We start from the raw sequence: 19101 nt of genomic DNA, 5'->3' as shown, positions 1-19101 counted from the left end.
CAACTGAGAAAGTTAAGGGAATAGTCAACAGACTGGTTTAAGAGAGCGGAAATGCTTCCAGTGTTCTGAAATTTGCTTCCCCCCCGGTATGAAAGCTTATATTTGTAGCATTCAAAGTGATGTTTTGTAAAAATGTGAAGGACAGGTGTTTACTCTGTCCTTGACCAAGGTGAGAATTTGAGATGGAAAAGTCAGGCTCTATATAGGGGATGTTTTGGAAGTTGACCAGTCTGTCAGTTTTGTTACCTACCAATGAAACTGAAAGGTAAGTGAAGGCAATGCAATTTCACAACTCATAGTACAGCTCTAAAATCTTTTTTTTTTTTTTTTTTGGTTAATGTATTTTAAGCAGTTGAATATATTTTCCATAAATTTTACTGCTTTCCATTTACCTTTGAATAGAAGCCAATGAGGAGAAGTATTTAAAAGGTTATGAGCAATAACAGAATGAACTGTTGGAAAAGTCCTTTTGTGGCTTTCCTCAAGTGTGTGCTGGTGGAAAAATTACTGTAATTTGATAGTGAAATGTTGGAAAATGATTTTATTTACTATTTAGAAATAACACAAATGGGCCTTGCTTTTGAAATTCACAGGTTCAAAACATTTAGTTATGCCTCACTACCTCAATCTTTGCTCATTATGCTTTACATTGGTGGAATTAAATGTGACACACTGCAATGTTGGATCAGCCGCACGGTTCTAAAATACAGGGTTTGATTAAATTCTACAAAAAAAAAAAATTAAGATACTGTGCTGTTTAGTGTCCAAAATGGAGATTTGTGTAATTTTGTTTTTAGCTTGAAGTTGTCTCAAGGAAAGAAAGCATCCCAGTAATAGAGGAGGAAAAGAACATTAAGAATACTCGAGTATTTCAACTTGCTTATTGAAATCACAAAAGATTCTTTGACTTTGGAAAAGGAAATAGTTTGTTCAAAGCTAAATCCTTAGTGTCTGTACTGATCATAATATGGCTAGTCTCCTGGGAAATGGCTCTTTTAGTATTTGTGTCTGCCCATGTCAGTAATAAACACGTGTTTATTGGCCATTTGGTGCTGAAGCATCCAGTTTTATCTTTTGGATATCCAAGGGCATGTGTGGATGAAGGTCACAGCTTCATGATGCTTGTTGTGAGGCTCATGGGTTTCAGTAGGAAAGCTAATAGTATAATTCCCATAATGCCTAAGAAATTATTTGGAGGCCATCCTCTGATTCTTTTGCTTACCTTGTACAGGGACTGTCTATACAATTTTTCCCAGACTTGCAATCAATGGTGTCATTAACTTGTGCTTTAGAATTCGTAAGTTTATATGAGCATTTTCAGTGGCCTAAAGTCACCTGTCATTTGTTTTAATGGTTAAGGGTCAGGAATTGAAAGTAAGACTGGGATTTTAGTATCAGCTGTGCTTCTGTGTGATTTTAGTTATTTAATTTCTGTAAGCCTCAGTTTTCTTATGTATAAAATGGGTATCCATTCATTCATTCATTTGTTCATTCATCCATTCAATAAATATTAAGTAATTCCCATGTGCCAGGCCCACTCTTGGTGCTGGAAAGTGAGCAATGGGCAAAGCAGAAAAAAATCTCTGCTGTCATAGGACCTCAATTCATGGAGAAATGGAATGTAAATTAAAAGAAATTAACCATTTCGTGTATTTAACACATTAATATATATGAGATGATGACAATTGCTACAAACAAAATGAAACAGCATCAGGGATAGAGACAAGATTGGAAGGCGATTTCTATTTCACGTGGGGTAGACAGGAAAGGCCTCCGTAAATAGGTCGTATGTAAGCAGAGACACAAATGAAGAGGTGGATGATATATGAGGATATATATGGGGACAGAGGCTCCAGGGAACAGCAGATCTGGCAGGCATTGCACATTCCTGAGGTGAGAGCAAGCTTGGTGTGTCAGAAGGGCAGTGAGAAGCCAGTGTGGCTGAAGTAGAGTGAGGCAGGGTCAGAGCAGGATGGTAGTAGTGCCCAGCTTGTAGGGCTGCTTAGGAAATAACATACTCAACATGTACTTCATACATTTTAAAATAATACAAAACTATAACAATTGAGATTTATTTTGGGAATGCAAAAAGGGTTCATCATCTTATTAAATATAAATAGAAAAAAGGCATCTGATTATTTTTTATAGAAAAGGCATTTGATAACATTTAATCTCTATTATTGTTTTTTTTTTTTTTTTTTTTTTTTTTTTTTTTGAGACAGGGTTTCACTTTGTTGCCCAGGCTGGAGCACAGTGGCACAATCATGGCTCACTGCAGACTTGAACTCTTGGGCTCAAACAATCTTCCCACCTCATCCTACTGAATGGCTGGGATTACAGGTGTGCACCACCACGCCTGGCTAATTTTTTTATTTCATTTTTTTTTTAATAGACGTGAAGCCTTGCTATATTGCCCAGGCTGGTCTTGAACTCCTGGCCTTAAGAAATCCTCTCACCTAAGCCTCCCAAAGTGCTGGGATTACAGTTGTGAGTCACTGCGTCTAGCCCTATTGTTGATTTTTTAAAAACCCCTTAAAATATAATAGGAAAATACTTTTAGCAAAGTAAAGTATGTTCATCACAACCCAAAATTATCTGAGCCTAAACAGGAAATTTGAGAATATTTCCATTAACATCAGAACCAAAATAAGCATGTGTACTATTTTCACTAATTATTAATGGTGTTTGGAATCATAAACCAATGCTGCTGGATGAGAGAAAAAATGACGTTATCAAGGTATAAAAATCAGAAAGGAGGTAAATGAATGTTGTTTGCAAATAATGAGAATATATGACTCGTATATCCAAGAAAATAAAATGAAAAACTAATTACAAAGAATATGATAATCTATGAATGTGCCTGGATGCCAAAGTAATGTGTCAACATTCATAACTTTCATATATGCTAACAATAACCAGTTAGAAGATATATTGGGGAAAAAGGCCATTAGCATAGAAAGGTGAAATACCTAAGAATAAACTTAAGAAAATGCCAGATATAGGCAATGGGGATGGAAGCAGCAAACCACATTGCCATGTATGTACCTATGCAACAATCCTGCATGTAATTTGCATGTACCCCAGAACCTAAAAAGCAATAAAATATATATTTAAAAAAAGAATAAACTTAAGAAAATAATATGTATGCTGTATGTGAAGGCATTTAAAAATGCTCCTGAAATATTAAAAAAAGATACAAAAAATGGAAAGGTCCAACGTATTCTTAAATGTGAAGATGCCAATTCTCCATGAATTATTTATGTAATTCCAGTAAAAATAACAACAGGATTTTTTGGGGCCCTAAACAAGCTGATTCTGTGGTCATTTGGAAAAGTAAACAAGCACAAATAGCTAGGACAATTCTGAAAAAGAGAATAAAATCTAGCTTAGTAAGGTTACAATAATTGAAACATTGGTATTCCCAGATACAATATTTAGCATAGATAAAATAAAAGTGGTATTTCAAATTAGATGGGAAAGTTGTTTAGTTCCATAAATAGTAGAAGGATAACTAGGTAGCTGTCTGGGGGGAAAAGTACTATTTGCAGCAGTATCTCAAATGTCAAGACAAAAACCAATCTATGATAAACAGAAATTTAAAACATAAACTAGATTATAGAATAACATGGAGAAATTGTTTTATAATTTTGGAGTACATATATATGGCCCTTCTAAGTAAGACAGAAAACTGAGAAGCCATATAAGAAGAGACTGATATATTTGATTACATTTTTAAAAAAAACCTGAAAAGCTTCTGCATACTTCAAGGAACAAGAAAATTGGGGAAAATATTTGCTTCTCAAATCATGAAGGGACTAGTTTTCTTAATAAAAACTCCTAAAAATCCATGACAAAAAGTCCAACAACCCAGAAGAAAAATGGATAAAGGATACAAATAGTCTAAAAGAAGGGAAATAACTGGCTTTTAAACATATGGAAAATGCTTAACTTTACCCATTATCACAGATATATTGCAACTACACCGAGGTACCATTTATCACTGTTAGATGGACAAAGGTTACAAAGTCTTATAACCTATTCTGTAGAGAGTATGGGTGCAAAACATTAGTCTATTTAGTGGGCAATTTGGAAAAATCTATAATATGAAAAATTGCATATTCCTTTGTCTAGGAATTTCAGTTTTAGAAATTTATCCTAGATACAAAAACACAGTCCTAGACATATGTACATTCATACACACTATGAATGTATTCTACATATACTATACATACTTATTACATGCATGAGAAAATGATTTATGTACAAAGATACTCATTGTATTAGTGTTTATAATGGCTAAAGGTTGGGAACAACCTAATGTTCATAATGGGATACTGAATAAATACATCGTGTTACAGCTGTACACTCGAAAATGTGCAGTCATAAAAATTCACACCAGTGAATTCTGTTTATGTACCAATTTGGAAATATTGCCAATGCATGTTGTTTGCTGAAAAGTGCAAGGTATAAAACAGTGTAATATGTTTTTGTGTAAAAAAAAAGATATATACAAGATGTTTTGTTTATGTATGAAAAAATACAACTTCTGGGAAAGAGAACTTGGTGGCTAAAGACATGCCTAGCCTCTTTTCAAAAAAAATCTGCATGTAGCACATGCCTTGCTCTTAGCACTTATTACTTGCTAGTGGTGGTGGTGATTTTCATTGTAAAAACAAGATTCCTTTGCCTCACGAGTTGATTTTTAACAGCTGAGTCTGGAAGAGGGAGGCTATCTTATTATAAATACTGCTTAATGAGTGTCAGACTAGGTTTTTCACCAAGAACGCTGTTTATACTTCCTGAAGTATGTTTCTTGGAGGTTATCAATACTAGCTCAGCAAACCAAAGATATCAAATAATATTGGGCTAAACAAAACTGAGCAGGCTTCTTTTCTACGAGGCCTTCTTAGAGTCTTAATATACATAATGTGCTTTGTAAATATTCAAGAGGTACATTTAGAATGTGGCATTTTCCCAAATTTATTTAATTACAGAAACTTAATGACTATTTTAAAAAAACACCTTAGGAGTAGTTGTCACATTGGGAAGCATCACTTTAAAACTAGAATTTGGTTTTGTTCACCTTCATTATTCATTTTTTAATTTAATTTAATTTAATTTATTTATTTTTTTGGAGATGGAGTCTCACTCTGTCACCCAGGCTGGAGTGCAGCGGCACCATCTCGGCTCACTGTAACCTCTGCCTCCCGAGTTCAAGCAATTCTCCTGCCTCAGCCTCCCAAATAGCTAGGACAGGTGCCTACCACCACACTTGGCTAATTTTTGTATTTTAGTAGAGACAGGATTGCCATGTTGGCCAGGTTGGTTTTGAACTCCTGACCTCAGGTGCCACCCGCCTCACCCTCCCAAAATCAGTATTCTTGGTGTATTTCTAAGATACTCGTGGTCTCTGCCTGCCTCCTTTTCCTTCCCTTGTGATATGCTCCAATTCAAGAATTTGTTTTGTGGTTGAGACCCTCCTAAAGTCATCCAAATTACACTGAATTTCTTGGGTAAAAAAGAATTGTATGTAATTAATGTTAAATCTCAGGGATTGATTGAGTGGAAATTGAAGATTGAAGCTTCATTTGGTTCAACTTTTCCCAGAGCCTTAGAAGGTTTGCTGTTGAGAGGAGGAATGAAATCAACTTAATAGGTAGATTGTTGAGGAATTGTGAGCTTAACATGGAGAAGACAGCACTACTGTGGGAGTTAGAAGACATGGCTCCTACCTCTGTCTTTGTCTTTTACCACAACTTAATTTTGAACAGGTCACTCATCCTCCCTGTGCTTCAGTTTTATCCTCTGTAAAACCCAGGGAATGAATTTAGGTGATCCATATGGGTCCATCCATTTTAAGACTTTAAGTTATTATTAGTGTGCTTAATGAAACCAGTGAAGTTTGTGGACTTGTGTAGAATGTTTTGTTCTACTATGGGAGTTTTCACATGTGAATCTATTGTATTACTCTCCCAGTTCAGTCGTTTTTGAGAATGAAATCTTTCAATAATTAGCTCATAGTAAGCTTCATGTATTTGAAAACTTGTCTAATTGTTTGAAACTTTTCTCTTTATTGATTGGTTGGTTAATTATCCTCCAGGAAAGCATTTGATTTTATTACAGATCAATTAATACAATGGGTAATCCACACCTCCTGTATAAAAGTGCTCCGCACACCCATTTGTTTCTCTGATGTATGGAGAAATCCATGATGTAGATATTAATTCTCTCTCCCCACCCCTACAAAGTGTTCATTTGGTGGTTTTGCTGTGCTTTTGTGTACTCTCTGCCCATTAGCGTTATTTCTGAACTTGACGTAGTAGAGGTCTAAATTCACTGAATTTATGCCATCTGGAAATGAGCTTTATATTTTGTTCCTCTGTTGAAATTAGGGATGTGATATAGCTATTATACAGAAGGACTGTGAGCCTGAATTTGATTTTATTATGTGGAGGTAGAATGTTTTGTTAGAAGAAAAGCATTTGCCTGGGGAGAGATTTGAGTGTGACTAAATTGCTAACTGCCAACTCCCCCCTTTTTAGCAGGAGACATATTTTGTTTTTAAATGAGATGACAAGCAAGAGAATTATCAAGAACCAGTGAATTTTAAGAGACTTCTTTCAATTTACTTGAATTCCATTTAACCTTGCTATCCATGTCATTCTGTGCATTACTCTCAAAGGACTCGGCTTCCTTTGAAGTCCCGAAGCATTGCTGCTGGCAGAATCATGATGGTAAAATTAACAGTGGTTCTTAGTAAAACTCTTAACTGATACCCAGCAATGCCTTATTACCTAAGTAAAAGCATATGTGTGCGAATGCCTAAAATTGTAGAGTGTAAGGGAAGGATATATGATAATGGACACTGAGATGGGAGAACTGTTTCTCATGAATTAGGGATGCCCTTTCATAATTCACAAGTTGCAAGATGAGAAAAGGCTTGAAATCACCTGAAAAGCATCTGGCAGCAATCTGTAATTCTTAAGAGTAGGTAAAAGAGTCTGTATCTCTCCAGCTGGTGATGATAAAACTGTTCATGTGAGATATGGAAGAGGTGGAATTCTGTTACTTGTAAAACCTCTTGTGACTAAAGCCCAGAGATTTGGTTATGAGGCGATACTTATAGTTCCCAGGTGGGCACAACTTTTGTAGAGAATTCTAGGGCCATCTTTTATGATATTGGACTATTGCAGAAAAATTATTATATGAATGAATGGCGTACCTTTTGGGGCTTGAGAAATCCTGGCTGTGTAGAGATTTTGAAAAGACATACTTGTTGTATAGGACCGACTTGAATTGCTCCCCTCAACCCATCTAAAGTTGAGAACTATTTAACCTAATATTTATAAACTATATCAGAAGAAATTGCATCTTGTTTTTTTCTTTTGCATAAGTAGTTGTGATCACATGTAATTCCAACATTATACTCTGCTTTTTCTTTCCACTTTGTATTATAAACTACATTTTCCCATTTTATTATAACTTATAACATCTTTCTTTTTAATTTTAAAATTACTTTAAAAATTGGCATAAAATTATCTTGGAGAGGTGGCTTACACCTGTAATCCCAGCACTTTGGGAGGCTGAGGCGGGCAGATTATGGTCAGGAGATCGAGACTATCCCAGCCGACATGGTGAAATCCCGACTCTACTAAAATATAAAAATACAAAAAATTAGCCAGGCATGGTGGTGAGTGCCTTTAGCTCCCAGCTACTGGGGAGGCTGAGGCATGGGAATTGTTTGAACCCGGGAGGCAGAGATTGCAGTGAGCCAAGATCACGCCACTACCCTCCAGCCTAACGACAGAGTGAGCCTCTGTCTTAAAAGAAAAAAAAAAATTGACATAAAATTGTATATGTATTTATCATGGTTTGATGTTTTGAAGTATATTTATATATACAGATTGTGGAATGAAGAGTTTTTAATGGCTGACAAAATTGTGATTAAGTAAATTATGTAGTTGTGGCAAGTTTACTTGACTTCTTCAGTTATTGGCATTTAAATAGTTTCTATGTTTATTTTTTTTAAAACCCTAAGACAGGGTTCTTGCACCTATGCGAGAAAAAATATGGGGCCAATCCATAGAGTAAAGTGAAGGCAAGTTTATTAAGACAGTAAAGGAATAAAAGAGTGGCTACTCCATAAGCAAAGCAGCCTGTTTCCATGTTTTAATTTAAGTATAGTATTTATTGTTTCCTTAAAAAATGTGCTTTCTTGGACTTTTTTTCTGGCTTCCATTTATTGTGATGTTGAATAGCGGCTTCCTGTGGTTTTGTTTAGTATTTATGTTAGCTTCTGCCTAACTGCTAAGGGTTAGTCTCTCTAAATCTTTTTATTGCTGTCCTGGACACCTCTAGGTTTTGTTCTATGTGTTTCTACCAGATAGGATAATTTACTAGCCCGCTTCTCTTCAAGCTCATGATTTCCTGGTTGTACAGTAGGCATTAAGCCACACATTTGTGTTATAGTGACAGTTAGGCCTGATGATAGGAGATGTGTATCTAAGACCAGTTAGGCCTGATGATAGGAGATGTGTGTCTAAGACCAAAGTAGACTTTGCCCATTGGATTGCAAAAACCTGAACTTTCAATTGTCAGTATCTAGATTGATAGGTCAGAGTTACCTGGAAATATTTGGGAATATTGTGCATTTTTTGGAAATTGTTTGTAAAAGTTATTTGTGCTCCTTTCTTTGCTATTTTATATTATACTATCATTATTAACTTAATGTGATTCTGTTGACCCATGGATGTGGATTTACTTTCACACTTTTTTTCACTCCTAAAAGAAGCATATAATTGTTGCCATCTCTTATAAGATGGAAGAATCCTTTTCTATTTTCTGTTACCCAGCAGGAGTTTCTCATTTTTGGCTAGCTTTCAGATTTCTAAATAAACATTTGCTTTTTGCTTATTTATTTATTTTTTATGATGAAGACAAATGCACACTGGGAGAACCCACTCAGTGTACAACATGTAGTGGTAAATGGGAGAGGAGAAAAAATAGGGATACTCAGATTGGATTTTGCAGTTTATTAATTATTATTTTTATTTCTCTCCATAGATTTTTAAAGTCTTCTTCTAGGGGTTTCCAGCAGAGCCAAATACTAGAGAAATCTTTTCCGCTCCTCTGAAGAGTGAAGTGAGCAAATACAACCCAGCAGTAGGCTATTGAAGACAGCAGCCCCAGGTAATGTCTTCTTTTCTCATTATTATTGACATGTGTTCAGTAGTGCTCAATAATATGTTATACTTTTTTTTTTTTTTTTTGCTTTTTTTTTTTTTTTTAAAGCAAGTCTGCTTGAACTTACACATCCGAGTGAACATTATCTTGTTTAAAGTAGTCTTATGGAGAGGCTATATTCTATCCTCTATGCAAAGCATTTTAAAAAATCTTAAGAGTTGCCTCTTGATTCTCTGGTAGCATTCTTTTAAGCGTCCTGTTTTCTCTGGTGGCAAATCTCAACCTTGTAAGGATATATTTAGGAAAAGTCTTAACTTATTTAGAGGTTGGGTGATGATCATACCTGCGGTTCTCTAATTTTGATCAAAACCCAGAAGGAGCAATTACATAAGAAAACCAGTTTTTCTTTTTGTAATTTGAAGACTCATACATTGTATTGAAAATAAATTCTGAGAAGTGACTCTGAGTTTCAAGCAATGGTAGTGTTGTTAAAATAATTGATCAGGCTACATAATTTACAGAGGCACATACTGTTTATTTGACTGTATAAATGTTGATATTCTTTCTTATTAAAATCAATCAGTCAATCTGTCAGTATTGTAGTAGAGTTCCTATGTTAATCAGAAACTTCCTTATTAGATATGCTTCTAAGGCTTTCTAATTTGCCTCTTATAAATGATCTTCTTGAGGGAAGTGTTTTGCAGTATTTCCCAAAGTATTACTAGAATGCTTGTTAAAAATACACATTAAAAATTTCATATTAGTAGGCCTGAAACTAATGTATCAAAATCAGAATCAAAATAGTAGGGGCAGGACTTGGATATCTGCATTTTGCAGGTGAATGTCAGCAGAGATTGACAACCTGATCCAGTAAAATCAGACCTCTACCTATGATCTTTGTATTTTAAAAAATTTAGTGTAGTTATTGTATAGACACGAAACAGCTATTTATGATTGTGTGCTTTTCTGGGAAAAGTAGGGGGAAGGGAGGGTTGGGGAAAGATTTGTTAAAGAATCCAAAATTACAGATAGATAGGAGGATTAAGTTCTCCTGTTCTATACCATGTTAGAATGACTATAGTTAACTATCCAGCTGTAATTTTGTATCCTTTAACAACTCTCTCCCTAACCTCCCCTTTCCTCTACTCTTCCAAGTCCTGTCATTTTAGACAGTTTAGAATAAGGAAAAGAAAAGCCGATAATCATAAATAGCTGTTTTACGTCCATGTAGGAATTCTCATGAAGTCCTGTTTCTAATTAAGATATTTCAGGAACAAAGTGTTATTGCATAAATTTGGAGCTCATTTTAGGCTAAGATTTAATAATTGTTAATAAGCATTGAGTTTGTGTTTAAATTTTGTGTTAGTCATTTGTTGGATAATGACTTCTTAAATTTGAGATTTGACTCTGATGAACTCTGAGTTTTGGTCTTAAGGTTGGAATGTGTGTGTGTGTCCCCTGTTACAGGGCTTTTCCCAGTTAACTCCAACTGTTGTACTGGACCGAGCACAGAAAGTCAACACCAAGACAAAAGTATGCCAAATTACAGGGTCTTTATTGCCGGCGGCCACGGAGGACTCACGTCTCTCCAACCCGTGGCCCCGAAAGGAGGGTGTCAAGACCCTTTTATACCCGTAAAAATCACCTTGGGTGTGAGGGAGAGGGGCGGGGGTGGCGGTGAGAGGGTTCCGGACATTCCAGTGGATTCCTGGGTGAAGATGGGGTGAGGGGCGCCCCGAAAGGAGGGTGTCAAGACCCTTTTATACCCGTAAAAATCACCTTGGGTGTGAGGGGGGTGGTGGCGGTGAGAGGGTTCCGGACATTCCATTGGATTCCTGGGTGAAGATGGGGTGAGGGGCTCCGGACATTCTGAGGGCCAGGGACCTTTTTGACATTCTGGTTGTTACTTAAGTGATTTACAAAAGTCAAGATTAGCATTTGTTTACACATTGTCTGGGTAAGGTGGTGATTATAGTCCTTAATTACTTATTCACATTTGGGTTATAGAGAGCAGTTTCAACAGAAAGCTGAGGTATGGTTGAGGTGTCCAGTTTTATGGGGTTTTTACCATGTCACACAACCAATGGGAGATCCTCTAATGTTTTAGGGAGTTTTAATTTCAAGGTCCTAAGTAGAATCAACATTCTTATGATAAAGAATTAACCTCTCGTGAATCCTGGGAAAAATCTATAGTTATTTACAACCATTCACCTGTCTGTGCAATAGAAGTTGTTTGGAACATGTTCTTGCCTCTTAGCTTTAGAAAGTGGCATGTATGAATAGAATGACATTATACTGGTTTTGAAAAGCTCAGAAACCAAATATTGTTGCCTTAGATGTGAGGTTATTTTGGGTTGTGCAGGAGACTGTTGGGAGTGGGGTGTGAAGAGTACAAAAGCAACTATGTGTGAAGGGAAAGGCCTGGCAAGGATACTAAGAAGGTAGAGGAAGCAGCTAAGGTGGTTGTAGGACTGTCTTGGATAATGAAAGGATCTAACACTTGGGTGTATTGTTTTCTTCTGAGGAAATGATGGTGGATACTAAAGGTAGCATAACAAGGAGCACAAGTGGAAAATGGGTTTGAAGATGGACTCTGAAAGCTTGAAGATAGTATGATGCAAAATGTGTATGATAGTCCTGAGGAGTGGCTGTCAGTAGAATTCATCTGTTATGAATTTTGGATGTGTTCTCAGAACAGTGAGACAAATAGCAGGTACAGACAATTACAGATATTCTGAACTGTTTTGAGAGAATTGTTATTTGAATATGCTGTTCCAGGGTTAAGAATCGTCTACATGAGAAAAGAATAGCAGTTATGACAGCATTAGAAGGCTGTCCTTTCTAATGTAATGCTGGGAATGTCTGAGTCATGCAGAATTGGGATGGTTAGTAAAGAATGTTTCTCTGTGGCTTCCCTGGCTTTGTGTGGAGCCGGTGGGAAGCCATTTTCAAAAATGATTTTGAATAAAAATCTAGCCTCAAAACTGTTTTAGTAAATAACACAAAAAGATACCTAAAAAGTGACTTGTTAAGACTCAAATAATCAAACCACCTACATAATGCTAAATCTGAAATTTGTTCATTTTGCACATATCTTTTTTTTTATCGATTTTTAAGTTATCTCTCTCTACCTTCTTTTGTAAATTTAGTCTTTTAAATTTATTCATCTATTTTTGTCTCTTCACATATTCTATGGCCCTTATAATTTCTTTCTAGCATAGTTTGGATCTTTTCCATTTTTTTTTTATCTGCTCTAATTGACCAGAATGACCTAAAATAAATATATATAATTTAAGTTTGGTCATGTTTTCATTTTTTAACATCATTTTCTGAAATACCCTTGTCTTGGTCTTTAAGGATGTATGTAGCGCCACACTGAACTGATGTACTCAGAGAGAAGTCTGTAACAACTCTAGTCGAGACTAGAGGTTCTCAAAGTGCGGTCCTCAGATGAACAGTGCAAAGTTCACCTGGGAACTTGTAGGAAATGTAAATTCTTGGGCCGAATCAGAAACTCGGAGGGTGGAGCTCAGAGTTGTTGTTGTTGTTTTCACTCTGGTTGCTCAGACTAGAGTGCAGTGGCATGTTCTTGGCTCACTGAACGATCCTCCCACCTCAGCTTCCTGAGTAGCTGGGATGACAGACACATGCCACTATGCCTGGCTAATTTTTGTATTTTTTGTAGAGATGGGTTTCATAATGTTGACCTGCCTTCTTGAACTCCTGGGTTCAAGCAATCTGCCTGTTTTAGCCTCCCAAAGTTTGGGATAACAGGTGTGGGTCACAGTGCCTGGCTGAAATTTATATTTAACAAACCCTGTAGGTCAGCGGTCTCCAACTTTATTGGCACCAGGGACTGGTTTTGTGGAAGACAGTTTTTCCATAAGTGATGAGGATGGGGTGGTTTGAGAATGAAACTGTTCCACCTCAGATCATCAGGCATCAATTATATTCTTGTAAGGAGTGCGCAACCTGGATTCTCACATGTGCACTTCACGATAAGGTTCGAGATCCTGTGAGAATCTAATGCCACCGCTGATCTGACAGAAGTTTGAGCTCAGGAAGTAATGCTCACCTGTTGCTCACTTCCTGCTTGGTGGCTTGGTTCCTAATAGGGCACAAACTGGTACCAATCCAAGTCCTGGAGGTTGGGGACCCCTGCTCTAGGTGATTCTGTTATGCGCTGTTGTGCAAGCCATTTATTATCTCTTGTTTTGGTCTCTTGAGCAGATAGACTAGGGGTTCTCAAACTATGTTCACCTCAATCACCTGGTGAGCTTGTTTTAAACATCTCAAGAAGCAGATGATTTTTCCTGACTTCATACCAAGAGATTTTGATTCAGGAGGTCTTGGATAACTCAGTTTATATGCATCTCAACAAACTCTCCAAAATAGTTCTCGTATCTATAATATGGATTAAATGGTTGTCTCTCACTTTCTTCAAGCCCAAAATTGATAGGATTTAAAATGGCTCTTTGGGTTTAGTAACTGAAAACTTGGGGCCAGAAATTTATTTGCAAAATGCAGTTTGGATTATTTTTTGCTGAAGCCAGATTATGTTCTGATTTCTTGCCTTGAAAAACATTTTCTTGCCAGGCATGGTGGCTCACGCCTGTAATCCGAGCACTTTGGGAGGCCGAGGCGGGTGGATCACTTAAGGTCAGGAGTTCGAGACCAGCCTGGCCAACATGGTGAAACCCCATCTTTACTAAAAATACAAAAATTAGATGGGCGTGGTGGCAGGCAACTGCAATCCCAGCTACTCGGGGGGGTGAGGCAGGAAAATCACTTGAACCTTGGAGGCAGAGGTTGCAGTGAGCCAAGACCACACCACTGCACTCCAGCCTGGGCAACAAGAGCGAAACTCCATTTCAAACAAAACAAAACAAAAAAACCCCAATGTTTTCTTGCCTACTATATAATATTTTTCTGGGGCTTCTCCTCTTGGTAAGGAAAAGAGCCTTTGGCCCTTATAAACTTGGAGATTTCATTATGTAGTTCTTCTAGATAATTCTTTCAAATAGTAAACTTTAAAGCGCTATTCTAGGGGATGCCACTTTTTATTGAGATGTATCTTTTTGTCCCTGCCCTTTATTTCTTGTCTCTAAGCCTGTTCCCTGTGGATGATGGTATGTTTTCTTCATCTCAATGTCATTCATATTTTTGTTTTTTTCTTTAGTTTTTATGGTACTTCTTTATTAGAAGTATTGTTTGTGAGTCTTCCTCTTCTTTTCAATCATTTTTTCCTCTGTCTACCCCTCGGATTTAGGAAATTTCTAAGCTTTTTTCTTACTTCCACATCTCACCCACATGTTCTTCCCTCAGGGCCTGCTTTTTCATGTTGTCTAGGGACTTCCTCAGATATCACTTTAGCATCCCCCTTATAAAGTAGCATCTGATCCCACAACTCTCTCCTAAGCTTTAGCCCCGTATCAGCTGTCTACTCAGTGTCCCACAGTCAGGTCAGGTTATCATGTCTGGCATGGAACTCATTGTTCTTCACACCTGAAATCTGTGCCTTCTTTCATATTCCCTGTATTGGTGAATGGCATCACCATCAGCCATCAACCAAATGTAGCTAACATTTATCAGGTGCTTCCTGTGTGTCAGGCACTAAGAGCTTTCATGTAATTCCTTACAAAATCCTTTGAGATAGATTCTATTATTTTTCTCATTGTACAGATAAGGAAACCGAACCACATAGAATTTAAGAAATTATCTCAAGGTCACAAAAGTATTAATTAGTAGAGATGAAGTTCAAGCCAGGCTGTCTGGTTCTACAGCATGTAGTTCTAATTACTGTGCTTTCATGCCTTTCTTTGTCAGTAGCTCAAGCCAGAAATATAGGATTATCCTTTACTGCATTCTCTTCCCCTCTGCATATCTGCTTGAGACTCTCGAGTTCACCTACTAAATCTCTCTTAAAACTACACTTCTACTTCTCTGCATTCCATTGTAAGTGCTCTGGTGCAGGCCTTCATCATCTCTCTTCTCAACTACTATAATTGGTGTCTTCTTTCCATTCATTTCTTTATATTATGCCCAGTGTATTCTAATCATGCCACACCTCTGCATTCACCAGTGTAGCTCCTCCACAATCAGTCATCCATTGTGGGCAATGCTTCTCATTTATCCACATGTGCAGGTTTGTTACATGGGTACACTGTGTGATGCTGAGGTTTGGGGTATGAATTATCCCCTCACTTAGGTAGTGAGCATAGTACCCAATAGGTAATTTTTGAGCTCTTTCTCCCCCTCCTTCTGTCTCTAATAGTCTCCAGTGTCTGTTGTTTCCATCTTTTTGCCCCTGTGTATACAATATTTAGTTCCCACTTATAAATGAGAAGATATGGTATTCGGTTTTCTGTTCTTGCATTAATTCTCTTAGGATAATGACCTCCAACTGCATCCATGTTGTTGCAAAGGATGTAATTTCATTCTTTTTAAATAGCTGCATAATATTCCATCATGTACATATACCACATTTTCTTTATCCAATCCACTGTTGGTGAGCACCTAGGGTGATTCCGTCTTTAGTATTGTGAATAGTGCTGTGATTAGCATGTGAGTGCATGTGTCTTTTTGGCAGAACAACTTAATTTCCTTTAGGTATATACCCAATAATGGGATTACAAATGCTGCCATAGTATCCCATTCTTTTTCTTTCATCTGACTCATCAAACTGTTTTAGTTGTTTGTTCAGTTATCTCTTTTAGACTGTGAGCTGCATCTTATTTATTTCTGTGTGTCTATCACCCAACATAAGTATTTAATATTGATTATATGAAAGGACAAATTAATATTTAAATGAGCCAACTGATTTCTACCAATTCTACATGTTTCCTGTCTTTGTAAAATAACTCTAGCTAGTGGAGAGAGAGTGGGAAAATGGCAGATAAGAGACAGTATTAACAGACAGCTCTCATTTAGACAGAACAGCATGTAGAGACTCACACTGTGAACTTTTGCTCCAAGAACCACCATAGGAACATACCAGGAAAACCGAAAGAATTCACATACCCTTTGAAAGAAGCAGCTTACCACTGCAAACTCTGCATGACAGCTGAAAAACTGAGTTCCCAAGGTATGAGAGGAAGAAAAGTCTGCCTCTGAATCCACACCCCACTGGGAACCTGAAAATCCTGAAAATCCAGGTCACAGGAGGAGGATTTAAGCTTACCTATAACCGAAATGGATTTAGGGGGCTGAGTGAAATATAAAAGTAGAAGCAGCAGTGGGAAGAGCCCCGTAGGCACTCCAGGTCCCCAGTTCAAGTTCAGGGAAGCCATTCCTGGCCTTACCTCAAAAGGATTTTGGGGAAGGGAAGGCAGCCAGCAGAACTGGGAAGGGGCCACAGAGTGAAGGAAACTCCTAGCTGAACTTTGTAATAATTTTAACTGAGCACAAATTTTCCTGAGTAGAATCTAGGGTTGAGGGGTGAACAGGAAGTACAAATACGAGTGCAGAAGCTGCAGCCAAAGGGGTGGGCAGGTGGGGAGGGGTGAGGCCTGAGAGCCCTGCTTGCTTTCTTAGCAGGGAGGCTTATAGCCTGGGGTAAGACCTCAGCTGTGCTTACCAGCTACCGGATATAAACTCAGTGCTGTTATGGGGGCATGACAGGAGTGAGACTGGGATTGCTGGGAGCTGGATGAGATCTGTCACTGCTGACTTTTCCCCCTCTTCCCCAATGACCTGTATGGTGTAGCTGAGGCAGTCATAATCCCTCTGGGAACATAACTCCATTAGCCTGATAACCACCCTCCATCCCCCACAGTGGCCACAGTAAGTTCCACCCAAGGAGAGTCTGAGTTCAGACACCCCTAGCCCTGTCCCCACCTGATGGTTTTTCTCTACCCACTCTGGTACCCAAAGCCAAAAGACATAAACTCTTGGGAGTTCTATGGTCCCACCCGTCACCTGAGAAACCCTAGTATTTATCCTGTCCTATGAAGGGCAAGATTGTATCCCCATTCTACTACTGCAGCAGGTTTTCTCTTGAAAGTGCCACCTCTTGACTGGGGGCCAACCACAGCAACTCATAACAGAACCCTGCTCCAAAGAAGAAGAAAACCACAGTTAATTCTACCGCTTGCAACTCCCTGGCTAACCAGAGGTCCTGAGTCTGTTTATTTGACAGCTTCACGGCTAGCATATACAGCGTTTGAGAAAACCAATGCACTAAACAAAACTAAAACCAAGGACTCCCAGAGTTCACTTCACTTCCCACCCACTTCCACCAGAGCAGGTGCTGGAGACCTGAAGATGGATCACATCACAGGACTCTTTGCAGACATTCCCCAGCACCAGCCCAGAACCTGGTAGCCCTACTGGGTGGCTAGACCCAGAAAAGCAATAACAATTACTGCAGTCTGGCTCTCAGGAAACCTCATATCTGGGGGAAGGGGCAGAATACCACATCAAGGGATCACTCTGTGGGACAAAAAAACGTCTGAATGGCAGCTCTTGAGTTCCAAATCTTTCCACTGAAACAGTCTACCCAAATGAGAAGGAACCAGAAAAGGAATTCTGGTTATATGACAGAACAAGGTTCTGTAATGCCCCCAAAAGATCACAAGCTCTCCAGCAATGGATCCAAACCAAGAAGAAATCTTTTAATTGGTACATTAAGAATTCAGAAGGTTGATTATTAAGCTACTCAAGGAGGCACCAGAGGAAGGTGAAAACCAACTTAAAGAAATTATAGAAACAATACAAGATATGAAGAAGTCTCCAGAGAAATAGATATCATAAAGAAAAGACAATCACAACTTCTGGAAGTGAAAGACACACTTAGAGAAATGCAAAATACACTGGAAAGTGTCAATAATAGAATCTAAAAAATAGAAGAAAGAGCTTTAGAGCTTGAAGCTAAGGCTTTTGAATTAAGCATCTGACAAAGACTAAGAAAAAAGAATTTTAAAAAATGAACAGAGTTTCCAAGAAATTTGAGATTACGTTAAATGACCAAACATAATAATTGGACTTCCTAAGGAAGAAGAGAAATCTAAAAGTTTGGAAAACTTATTTGAGGGAGTAATCAAGGAAAACTTCCCTGGTCTTGCTAGAGATCCAGACATCCAAATACAAGAAGCTCAAAGAACATCTGGGAAATTCATTGCAGAAAGATCATCACCTAGGCACATAGTCATTAGGTTATCTAAAATCAAGTCAAAGGAAAGAATCTTAAGAGCTGTGAGGCAAAAGCATCAGGTAACCTATAAATGAAAACCTATCAGATTCAGATTTCTCAGCAGAAACCCTATAAGCCAGAAGGGATTGGGGTCGTATGTTTTATTCCTGAAACAGAATAATTATTAGCTAAGAATTTTGTATCCAGTGAAAATAAGCTTCATAAATGAAGGAGATATAAAGCCTTTTTCAGACAAATGTTGAGAGAATTCCCCACTGCCAAGCCAACACTACAAAAAATGCTAAAAGGAGTTCTAAATCTTGAAGCAAAACCTCAAAATATACTAAAATGGAGCCTCCTTAAACCACAAATCTCACAGGACCTATAAAACGTTAACACAATGAAAAAAACACAGGTATTCAGGCAACAACTAGCATAATGAGTAGAACAGTACCTTACATCTCAATACTAACGTTGATTGTAAATGGCCTAAATGTTCCACTTAAAAGATGCAGAATGGCAGAATAGATAAAAATCCACTGACTGGGTACAGTGGCTCATGCCTTTAATCCCAGCATCTAGCACTCTGGGAGGCCGAGGTGGGTGGATCACGAGGTCAGGAGTTCAAGACCAGCCTGACCAACATGGTGAAACCCTGTCTCTACTAAAATTACAAAAATGAGCCAGGTGTGGTGATGCGCACCTGTAATTCCAACTACTCAGACGACTGAGATCATGCCACTGCACTCCAGCCTGGGTGACAGAGCAAGACTCTATCTCAAAGAAAA

The 19101-nt window shown here is 37.9% G+C and overlaps 1 protein-coding gene across 1 annotated transcript in view; it reads left to right on the top strand.

Annotated features, from left to right (window-relative positions):
- Positions 1-19101, top strand: part of FAM160A1 (family with sequence similarity 160 member A1) — a 273216-nt gene that overhangs the window by 72430 nt on the left and 181685 nt on the right. The window contains exon 2 of the mRNA XM_017520081.2: positions 9064-9189. The gene's annotated coding sequence lies outside the window, so the exon portion shown is untranslated. The remainder of the gene's footprint in view (positions 1-9063; positions 9190-19101) is intronic.

This window comes from Cebus imitator, unplaced genomic scaffold (genome assembly GCF_001604975.1).
Source record: "Cebus imitator isolate Cc_AM_T3 unplaced genomic scaffold, Cebus_imitator-1.0 Scaffold800, whole genome shotgun sequence".
In the NCBI taxonomy this organism is placed as follows: Eukaryota; Metazoa; Chordata; class Mammalia; order Primates; family Cebidae; genus Cebus; species Cebus imitator.
Note: the sequence above shows the minus strand (reverse complement) of the source record. Positions and strands in the feature narration are given on the sequence as shown.